Source organism: Xenopus tropicalis, chromosome 2 (genome assembly GCF_000004195.4).
Source record: "Xenopus tropicalis strain Nigerian chromosome 2, UCB_Xtro_10.0, whole genome shotgun sequence".
Taxonomy (NCBI): Eukaryota; Metazoa; Chordata; class Amphibia; order Anura; family Pipidae; genus Xenopus; species Xenopus tropicalis.
In genome coordinates, this window is record NC_030678.2 from 76,250,006 (window position 1) to 76,262,652 (window position 12,647).

Below are 12,647 nucleotides of genomic sequence, written 5' to 3' on the forward strand. Positions count from 1 at the left end.
CTTTATTATTAAAGTCAGTATTTGTATTTAACCAACTGCTGATTGCGGAGTTTTTTTTGGGGGGTGCACTGTTATATGGTTTTATTTTAATCCGTCTTTCCAAATTCCGCACAAATTCATTTAAGCTTATCTCGCAAATTATGCTAATTTATGGGAGGTAACATAAAAAATTAAATCAAGTAGCATTTACAAGTTAATTATTGGAAAACAGACATCTAATTGGTTGCTATGCACTACTAGATGTGAGCACATTTAAGTATTTTTATTACATTAAACCCAGTATTAAATTCAGAAAGCCCTGAATGTGAACTACTAGCAAGAACACCAATGGTTGGGTTCATCCCTGTACTCACAATACTTCATTGGCAGAATTTCTTAGCCTCCTGGCTTTCTCACTTCCTTAGTGACTCTCAGTTGCTTGGTCACGGCTCCCCTTGCTCCTTGCAGTGGCAGGCAGCACCCCCAGCCCCTCTGTGAGTTCCAAACACAGACAGGCAGCCTTCCTTCTCTGAACCCTGCTCGGAGAGACCTTGTACAATTCTCATTACAATGAAATACCTTTCTAGAGGACAGCCTTTTTGTGGAAAGTGAACTCCAATATGTGAGCTAGACTAGTGGAATGGAGCGACTGGTCAGCCTGTTCCTTCCAGAACACTATAGGTCCTTTAAACAGAGAATGCATTCTGTGTATAGTAACATCTCCCGTCAAGCTTACATCTCCCACTGTGGAGAGCTTAAAGGGAAGACTCACCTCTTTACTTATTTCTTTTGTCACTCTACCACTATATATATATACTTGGCCATTGTATAGCATACAATAAGTTAACTTAAAGGAGGATATTCCTTTTAATACCTCACGCTAGGCAGAAGAAAGAGTTATGTTACTGTTACATTGCAGTTGTTTATTATGCTCAACTGCTGATTTCAATGTGTGTAGGGGGACGTACAGTATGTGTAGGGCCTGCTCACCTGCCCAGATTGCTTTTCCCCAATCCCAAAGAGCGGGAGTCAAAAGGTACGTTATGCGGCAAATGGGGAGGGTGGGGATGCCAGAAAGAAGGCCCTTGGGTTTGAAAGGGGAGCCCTGAGAGTTGCAGTCTTGGTAGGCCCCAGACGCTCAGTCCGACCCTAAGGGGCTGATTTACTTACCCACGAACGGGTCGAATGGAGTCCGATTGCGTTTTTTTCGTAATGATCGGTACTTTGCGATTTTTTCGTATGTTTTGCGATTTTTTCGGATTCTTTACGAATTTTTCGGATCCAATACGATTTTTGCGTAAAAACGCGAGTTTTCCTATCCATTACGAAAGTTGCGTAAAAAGTTGCGCATTTTGCGTAGCGTTAAAACTTACGCGAAAAATGCGCAACTTTTCGCGTAAGTTTTAACGCTACGCAAAATGCGCAACTTTTTACGCAACTTTCGTAATGGATACGAAAAACTCGCGTTTTTACGCAAAAATCGTATTGGATCCGAAAAATTCGTACAGAATCCGAAAAAATCGCAAAACATACGAAAAAGTCGCAAAATATTCGTTTTCAAGTCGGAACTTTTCCAATTCGGGTCGGATTCGTGGGTTAGTAAATCAGCCCCTAGGTGTGTGACATTTTCTTCAAGTAGATTGTTTTGCCACAGTGCTACTATTCTATTGACTGTATGGATGACCCCTTACTAACCACCCCACTAACCCTCCTGAAATGAATGTCATATTTTAATATATGTTTGTTGTTTCCTATAAATAATTGTAAAACTCAATAAACATATTCTTCAACAATTCTAATGGGATTTTTTTTTTTAGTAGGCTTAAAGGACAAGGAAAGGTTAAGTCACTTGGGGGTGCCAAAATGTTAGGCACCCCCAAGTGACTTTAATCGCTTACCTTGTACCCCAGGCTGGTGCCCCTATTAGGAGAAAACCACACCAGTCCAGGGTACCTGTAACGAGTGCTTCCTCTTTCCTGCTTCGTTTTCTGGCAAATTCCCGGGACCGGTGCATGCGCAGTAGAGTGAAAAGCCGACTTATCTGTTAAAGTTTGGCTTTCTCACTCTACTGCGCATGCACGTGCGAGCGAAGCAGGAAGGAGGAAGCGCTCGCTACAGGTACCCCGGGCTGGTGCTGTTTTCTCCTAACAGGGGCACCAGCCCCGGGGTACAAGGTAAGCGATTAAAGTCACATGGGGGTGCCTAACATTTTGGCACCCCCAAGTGACTTTGCCTTTCCTTCTTTAAGGTATGATGATCCAAATTACAGAAAAATCATTTTAGCTTGGAAACTCCCAAGATTTTGGATAATAGATCCCATACCTCTATGTAAAAACTAAAAAAAAAATTGACCCCAGAAAACAATATATTTTCTGGAAAATACATATTTTGACATATCCAAAATGGGTCTATCCGCTCTAGCCATTTAATCTGCTAACTACACTAAACAACTTATGACATTTTTGAAAATTGTCTCAAAGCTTGCATTTTGCATGATATGCCCCACGTGTCTTTCTGTACAGTTTGATGCCCAGTATGCATAGATTTACCAGACTTTGTGGTGTGTAGTGGCACTGTTTGCCAAAATAAAATCATGCAGAATGCATTAAATCCAATAAAAATATCAAATCAATATTTTTTTCTGACGAATAAGATTGGTGGTTAAAATTGTTTCATTGCTTCAGTACTTTCTCTGTAAGTTTTATTGCCACAAACAAATAAGCAATAGGTATGCTAAACTAAAAATGCAATAAAATGGCCAAAAATTCAACCAAATTTTTTTTTAAAAAATCCAAAATAAAATATAACGGGTATTGCACAGTGTGATTAATGCTCATGCTGTTCCCATTGGCAATAAATCATTATTTTAGGGCACAAAAACACCCTGCATCCGTTTATAAAACTGCATAGATGGAATGTTCTTTGCATAGCTATGACCTAGTTTTTACTCTTTTAAGGAAATGTAAATGGCACATTCACAGTATTTCTGAAAAGGTTATTTTCCCTTTAATAAACAATGGTGTTAAAGAAAGAAAGTATCTTACACCTAAGAATAGTCTTAAATCTGCTGATCAGAATTGATCATTATAGGACACAAATGTGTTACAAAAACTTTTCCATTATTCAGACGTGCAATCGAAAAATATATATGGGGGGAGCACGAGACAAAATGCAAAATTTCTGCAAAAAAAGTGCTTTTATTTTTATGCCATACGCGACATGTTTCGGGCCCCTTTTGTGCCCTTGTGCATTGGCTGAGAGTGCGGCTCTATTGCTGGGGGTTTGATGCATGAAGTTTGGAAGGCTGAGCACAGAGGATTTATCTATTCCATTATTCAGACGTGGCCAAACTTCTTAAGCAGATCTTTGAGGCAACTAAATTGGCAAATATATAAGCCTGTGTTCCCTTGCACAATAGGCATGCTGGAATATACGGCTTATACAAGTAGGCATCTGCAGCTTCTACTTTTTCCTTAATCATATTTCAGTAGTACCTTATATATTTAGCTGTTATATCAAAATGAGTAGTCCTTTCAAATGGAATTGAACTCATCATAATGCATCTTATTTCTAATTGGTAATTGCCCTTTCAAAACTGGAGCACTAGAGACCAAAGATATTGAGATAATGTGGCAAGCAAATACGGTATGTGAAGCTTAACATCTCAACTCTGTGAACATTTTGCATCCTAAATATAAACCTCCTAAACTGGGAATCGATACCATGTGACTTTATTTCACCATATTTAACAACTCTATGCTTCACTTTAGTTTGCAGTAATATACCTCAATCTGTTTATTCTACAATGTACAGTATTTGCAATAAACAACGAAAACACAAAACTGTGTTTTTATCTATTTTTTTTTTAGCTGTTTAACATTTATTTTCCCCCAGGTTAGACTGAAATGTTTATTTTAGAAGACATAAATAAAATGCAGGTCTTACAACTACATATGATTAGATTCAGCTGCAAAGGTTTATGGTACAAAAGTTGGGACAAATGGGCAATAGGTTTGTGTTTACCCCATAAATACAAAGAGGATTCTGAGAGCATGCCAGTGCTTAATAGACTACATTAAACTATAATTCTAATGAGACTGATTTGACCTAAAATGTTTGAAACTTCAAAAAACTTCACTAAGCCCCAGGGAGATCAGGCTGCATAAACGGTTATGTCCAAACTTACATTCAAATGAAAACAAATAAAAACTCAGCCCAAACACTGGGGGTTCATTTTTTTTTAACTGTAATTCCATTCCATTACATCAGCTTGATAAATTAATGTCTATTTTAAAGAAAAACTATATCCCCAGAATGAATAGTTAACCACTAGATGTACCTGTGCCTTGGCTTGTCAGTTCAGAAAAAATGTTTGTGTGATTTTTCCAGTGCTCCCTGATTAGTAGCAATGAGCACATTTTTTCACCAGGCATGAATTCGCTGCAACAAAAATTCGCAGACTGAGGAAAAAGTTACAGTTGCGTTGAAAAGTTGCATGTGTCAAAACTTTTCAGCAAAGTAAAACTGGACAGATTTGCTCATCAATACTGATTTAGACTGGTTCAGGAATTAAACGCATATGCAATGCTTAAAATGGTATTATGTCAAAATGCAAAAACTACAACTGATCATTTTGATGTTTTGGGAAATAAATTACCCATAATGTATATTTGGTGACTTGATACATATAAATGTTTAGAAATCTGTACAAAAAATGAGTGTAAATGTTGTTGTAAAATAGTTACCATACGCAGGTGTGTTTCTGGCCCCTTAGCCCACCCCCCCAGCTCCTTTACAATGCCAGGGGGGTGCAACGCTTGTGTAGAGAGCGCAATTATGCTCTCTGCACTAGCAGAGCCAAATTTCCTTTTTTAAAAACTGAAAATTGACTCATAGGGGCACATTTACAAAAGCATTCATGCGAACGCTCCGATCGTATTTTTGCAGATTTTTTCAGGCGTCCGCACGACTTTTTCGGACGTTTGCATGAAAAAATCTGAAAGGTTTTACCGCTGTTTACAATTGTTCGGTACGAAAATTTCGTGACTTTCGGATCGCCAATACGATATTATCGTGACTAATACGATTTTTTCGTAAGCATTTTCGCGATCTTACAAAATTTTCGTTTCCAATACGATTTTTTCCCATTCGTGATTCGGATTCGTGGATTAGTAAATGTGCCCCTTAAAGTTACCATGATCTACCGCCTGAGGCGAGCTTCTCAACTCACGTCATGGCAGCAGAGCCCCGAGCCATATATATAAAGATTTGTTGTCTTCCTGGTATACTCTGAAGTCTGAAGGCCAGTTAGGCCTTCTCTATTCTAGATACCCCTGACAGCCCACCTTGGACTACATTTAAGATTATATTTAGGTAGAAAATTTACTTTCTGTTCTAGATACTGTGTAGATCAATGCTGTCCAACGTCTGTGGCACCAAGGGCCAGAATTTTTCTAGCCTACATAGTGGAGGGCCGATAATGGAAGCCAGTTTTGGCCACTCCCCTACTTTAAACCACACATATCACAAGAGCTTTTAAAGGAGAAGGAATGATAAAAACTAATTAAGCTTTATCAGAAAGGTCTATGTAAATACAGCCATAAGCACTCACAGAAAAGCTGCACTGAGTCCTCTATCAAAAGAAACATAGGATGTCTTGTCTTCTTTGGTGTCACTTTGGTATCAGACTTTCTCTCTCAGAAAAATCCTTCATTCCCAGGGCCAAAGGCTGCTCAGCTCTCTCCCTTCTCCTGCTCCCCACTCCCATAAGAATTCAATCCCTCTCCCATCAGAATGTGTGATCTAAGCAACCAACAGTTAGAGCTACAGCACGGAAGCTACTGAGACCAAGCTAAAATGGCGGCTGCTATCTTAAACATATGGAGGGAGCTTCTAGGGCTCTTTACTCAGGTATAGTTAAGCATTCTACAGAAAAAAATATTGTCTTCTAGCTTGCACTTTTGTGGCTAATCTATTGGCAGTAAAATGCCAAAATTACTTTCCTTCTCCTTTAAGACCACACCCATATTAATTGTGGTAGGACAGCAAATCCCCAAATAGTTGGTGCACACTGCAGGGATATCACCCTTCATTCATACGTGAAAGAAGTTTATTATGTCATATTAAGACATACCCTTAAATACATATGCCTCCCCTGTGGATAGCACAGCAATCCCCAGCATATAATTACACACCTTAGGGACCATATAATGACTAGTTCCAAATACTAAAAAACTCCCAGATCAAACCCCTGCCAGATTTACAGGCAGCATAGGACAGGCAGAGTATGGCACACACAGGGATCATAGGGCAGGCAGAGTATGGCACACAGGCAACATAGGGCAGGCAGAGAATGGCGCACAGGCAGAGTATGGCACACACAGGCAGTATGGGGCAGGCAGAGTATGGCACACACAGGCAGCATAGGTTAGGCAGCACATACAGTGATCAATCCAGGGACTAAAAGGTGTGAACAATACAGGGGTTTACATCTTGAATCTGAGGTGTGAACAATGCAGGGGCCAGTTAATCTCAGTACTGATGTAGACTTTTAGACATCTATAGAGGATTAACATCAATAAGGCTTTATCAATAAGAAGCCTTACCATCAACCACATCACATCAACCTTTATGTGTAGAGGGTGTAGTATTATTAAATTCTGGATGCCAGTCTGATACAGGGAGCTATGTAGCTGAACAGGGGATGGCTCCTACAACAAAACAATTATCCTAAACATACCTCAAAGGTCCCCATGAGCTACTTGAAGAAAAACAAATTGAAAGTGTTATAATGATCCTCAAAGTCCCTTGACTTAAACTTCATTGAAAATCTGTGGGTAGACAACCCAAGAAGATCTCGGATTTAGAAGTGATCTGCAAGGAAGAGTGGGCAAAAGTGCTTTTAACAAGAATTGAAAGATTGAAGACAAAAGGCATTTATGAGTTGTGCCAAAGTTGTGCCAAATTAATATTGATTTACTGGGGAGTACAAACTTTCAGCAATGCCATAGTTACTATTTTCTTTGTTCTCTGTTTTAAGCTTTGTAAGAGTGTTTGCATATACTGTATTTTGTTTATGAACACACTGATTCCTGCAGTAGTTGTTTAACACTTCTCACTTACTAACTGGCAAAGGGTGCCCAAACTTTTGCTTTCAACCAAAAATGCAGTACCTAGCAAGTGGTGTGGCCTGTCTGTGTGAGAATTTTTTTTAGTGTGTAGTAGGTGAAAATAGAGCATGTGCAAAGTTTATGTAGCTGCTTTGATAGATTTAATAACAGAGGAGTAATACCTGTAGTAGAGCCCACAGTGCACAAAAATGACTTATTTTTAAAAAAAATAGTTTATGGGAAAAATTACTCAGAAAACCCCATATTTCAACTATTCTGGATAACAGGTCCCATACACTTCTACCATTTATTCAATTCAGGGAGGTTGTAGCGCATTCTACTACTAATCAATGTAGTATTGTACAAATAAGTTCTTTTTGAGCTTTTCCTTTTCGGTATAAACCTTAAAATCTTCAGTTATGTAACACATGCCAGTTGTAGATAGAGGATATTTTACTTGACTTTAACCCTTTAATGCTGAAGCACTTTAACAGTCCAGCACAAATATAACTGACCATTCATGTTATTAGTAGTCAAGAGGTTTCTAGACCTCCATTTCTCCATAGTCTGAGTAACTTTCTTAACCATCATTTATTTATTATTTACAGTGTATGGACTTCATTCCTTATCCTTTGGAGCTTTTATTTTTTGTTGTATGTCAGACTTCTTTATAGCTATAGTTATTCCATTATGGATACAAATTATTAAGTATAATCAATACAATGTATCCATAAAGCCATTACTAAATTACCCTTTAAATAATTGATAGGAAAGCATTACACAGTGTACTACAGAACTCAACTTGCAATCAGGAAAGTTCAGTTAGATAATGCATTGTAATCTCCGTGAGACAGGGACAAAATTGGGAGAATTTACAATGACAGAGTTTTGGTACCTGTGTTTCCTTTTGGTACTGTGACTTGTATATGATCATAAAACTACTGTGTGATTTGCTGTATTTCTAAAAAGGCATTACACTACCCAATTATGGATTTAAGTTTGTGAAACATGGGGCATTTGACTGCAGTTGTTCTCGGGTCAAACAGCATCAGTTAAAAAGTCCAAAATAACCTGTTTCCACTTGCCATATCAAAGTGCTTTGCTTATGAAATATGCTGGCATTGATGTGTTCTGCTCGGGAATGTATTTCTGTATGGAGGCACCCAGTGCAAAATAATATTTATTTAAAATAAACTTTTTAGAAAAATTGAGAAAAAAATAAAATTAAAACCCTGTGTACTGTATGTTTAATACCTGTAATAAAATAATCATTATGGCAAGGCATTATCCTTTCAATCCAAGAAGTTCTGGCATCTAAGGCAAGTATCTCCTGATGTGCGTGGGATTTTTTTTTGCATTTTGCACACAGGTGCACAGGTAGAGGAAAGCCGATCCACTTTCATGCGGTCACTCTTGTAGCTTCTTTAACAGGTCTGGCCTGACAATTCATTATCTGTGCCCCTGCCCTTTGGGTTATTCATGTGTGCAAAATGGAATTGTACACCCCTTCCATTGTGCCCTAGGCACGTGCTCCTTTTTGTTTCCCCTAATTAAAGCCCTGCTCACTTTGTTACAGGTGGAATAAAAGAATAATATTCATATATAATTTTTTAATAATTTTAAAATTGCAGTTAGAATATCTGCCATTAAGCATGGTTCAACATTAAGCATAATTAGAAACCCCCAAAAAAGGTAACTACAAAGCTAAATAAAGAAATCAGAATATTTGTAAGATGTTTATATTTCTATTGGGTAATAATGTAGATTCATTTAGTTGTCTGTTTGCAGTAACACTAAAAATGCTATATAAATAAATTCCATTATTTCAAATTGTAAATATAAAATGATTTTTATTTTTTTATATTTTATTCATTTTTTTTAAAATGTTATTACAAGCTGTAAAATAAAAGCACAGAGTCATTTTTTTTTACTGCATAATAATCTCTGGCAAAGCATATTCTGAAAATCATACAAAAAATGTATCATATGCAGAGAGAACTTTATGGAGAAACACAGTATATTCCAGATAATAACCTTATTATTATTATAGCCATTATTACAGATAACAGATAGATATGTACTATAATAAAATACTTGGTCATCCATTTAATGAATGTTAAGTTGGCCATACATAAGAAGATAATGACTACTCTTGATTGAAGACAGTGCGAAAACATGTGCCTGCCTAGATGATATAACTGTGGATATGGGCTGACACTAAAGGGTGAATGACTGGATCAGCCATATTTGCTCCATCACGTGAGTAGCCAAATTGGGCAAAGATCTGTTATTTAGATCCTACTATGACATTCCAGCTTTCAAATTGGGTGGTGTCCATAGTGCATGGGGAAGTTACAAGGAACCGCAGCTGTTGGTCTAAATCAATGAAACAGCAGAATGTGGCTATCCATGTTTATGGTCAGTTCAGCACACAGACTGACTGCTCAGATACTGGAGAGGGTCAGCTAGAGTTTTGTCACCTAAATTGTTTTACACTTGTTGTCAATGAGCCTTTTAGGGTTATTGATCCTGCCTTGTGTTATGGGGCACTGACCCTGAAATATAACTAGAATCTCAGGAATAAAGTAAAGCAGGACTTTGGTCTATAAAGAATCTTTTTTTCTAGATGATTTAACTTTTTTTTTTACTATAACACTTTTTATGAATTTTAATTTTATTATTCACATAAATGTATCCATTTAAGATAATACTTAGAAATAAACCTCCTGGAAACCTTTGCTCAATTGGTGCAGATACCTGCGTCCTTGGGTGACACCACTACAGTAAGATTTTATCTGTATGATTCAACACAGTTCCAGTAGTTTTGCTGTTGGTGCTTACTTTAGGAAATGTATTGACAACAAATCGTCACATTCACACATTATACACATATACTGCATTTTCAGTTTTACAATGTGCACATATATACATTGAATGCATTCATAGTCATTTTACAATGTACCTTTTACATTACTGATATATTATTATGCTTCCTATAAAGGCCAGGTATATACTAATTAGATCCATATTTAAAATAATGAATTTATTATTAATCTGCACAATGATGTAATGTCATACAAAAAAACACTCAACATTTGAGGGCAATTTAACCATAAATACTTAGGAGGTAGATATAGTCACAGAGACAATAAGACATTTTCCACTTATGATAGGTCTGTAAGGATCAAGGTTATCACATTTCCAGATTTAGTAGCATTCGTGGCACATAAGGCTTTAGGCACAGAAGGTAAGAGTGTGGAACAAGGTGAAGGTAAAGGATTTCTGGAGAACTGAGCTTTTTTTAGCTTGCATGTTAACAGGGTTCTGGTTTGTGCGTTTTTTTCTGTTTTAATCCAAAACATATGTTAAAAAGAAAGTTAGACAACTGCCACAAAAATAAAAAAGCTTTAAAAAGCCACCCCACCCCCTCTATGACGTCTTTGTTAAGATCATTAAGACTACAATTGTAAAAGGGAAGGGAATGTCCAGTAAATTAAAATCACAGTAAGTATGATACAATTTTCCATTTTCCCTGGGTTGTCCTCCATATAAATACCATCAGGGACATAGCAAGCTAATGCCCAGTTGGGAGGGAAACTGACTGACAGACTTCTGGATAATACTGCAATAACTTTGCTGAACTTCACAACGGTAACCTATTCATTGTCATGCTATTAACTTCTGGTGCAGCATATAGTAATATACTAGAGACTACTCATAGGATTAGTCAATCTCAAATCCAACCTAGAGAGGAAGAGAGAATGAACAGTGATACTAAGGGAAGAAGACCCTGCTAGGCAGAGCCTCCATCAGGGGGCCCTGTGAAATCTTGTTTCTTAGAGGGGCCCGGCCACGTTACGCAATTTACGTACGTTATGCATGAAGTTAAGCAAAAACTTAAGCGATTTACTTAACTTTATCAAAAACTGCTTAGAAAGCTAAGTAACTTGCCTAGAACTTAAGTAACTTGCGTAACCAGCAAAATACAATGCAGAAAAGCTTTGCAAGGACAAACTCCAATGAATTAAAAAACCTAAGATAAGTTCCACTGCGCCCAATGAACTGACTGACTTATTAGCACATTAAATATTCATTTTAACTATTATATGTACTGCTTATTATAGAGTAACATCAGCTGTTTATATTGGGATCCATTTACCGAATATATCAGCGTGGTATATATGAACATTCCAGCAGGGGCATGACTAAGTTATTGGGCTCCATAGCAATATCATTGGGCCCCTATGCTTACGCAATTTACGCGACTTACATTACTTACATATTTGTTAAACATTTAGGAGTTGCTATTTTCCAGTGTTGAACTGGGCCTCCTTTGGCCCAACAGATACACCTGATATCCAGGCTGCACTCTTGGAACAATTATATATATAAAATATTGTAAATGGCATAGGTGTCAGATGGTTCAGTGGCGGAAACAAGAAAGAATTTTATTGGATTGTCCTTCTATGGAATCACTAGATTTTTTCCCTTTTATACTGGCAGGCCAGTGCAACTTTGCATTTTGCCTTCAGAAGCATTCTATCTGGAATGCTATAATATATCTTTTTTACTTTTTCTAATAAAATATAAAAGAAGTCTTTGAGAAGAAAAGCACCTAGTCCTTTAAGAAAAAAAAATAAGTGGAACCCAATCCAGCATTCCATGTTTTGGAATGTCTCATAAAAGTTCCATAATGTTTAAAACTGGTTAGTGGGATGGACATGGAAGATACATTTAAAAGCTTTTTTAAAGCAACATATAAATATAAAAAAGTTATGGAACAACTTGTACATGAAACAGTTCCTAGGGGGTGACCAATAAGGATTGTGATTGGTTATTTGGTAGCCTAATGTGGAATGCTAGCCTGCAGAAGGCTCTGTTTGGTAGTATACATGGTCTTTATGTCTCCAAGTCAGAAATTCAAAGATGAGCACCTCCTTTGAGGCTACTGGGAGCAACATCAAAGGGGTTTGTGAGCAACTGGTTGGGAATCAGTTGTTTAAAGTAATCCTCCTATGAATGCAGTATGATGTTTGGTCATGGCATGGAAATGGCTTTGTATCCCTCTGCAATTCTTCTGTTCTTAGTGATAACAAAATCCATATACTTCAGTAAGTTGAAGGCCAACACTATATCCACATATCCACCACCATGTTGACCAGCTGGGAACAGATATAGTGAATTGAAACCTTTCTCCAATCATAAATCTATTCAGATGCAGGAGATGATAAATTCTTAGAGCCATATAATATTCTTTAAGAACATAGACCTTGAAAAAAAGCAAATAGCAGCTTAGCTTTTTAAAGTTCATTTTTAGAGACTAGACCATCGATGTTTAGTTTCCTGGTCATTTTTAGACAACTAATATGGCTTTAGTCTCTCTTGAGAAGATATAACTGTTGGTAAGCTTTGATCTCTGTTCCTCCCATATTTGCCATAGGCCATTGCAAGTTTCAATTTATCAAATTCTTGACAAGTTAAACATTTCTGATGCTCATTTCCAAATGGTAGAGTAATTATATTGTCACAAAAAGCAATATATTCTAAAAATTTCAATAG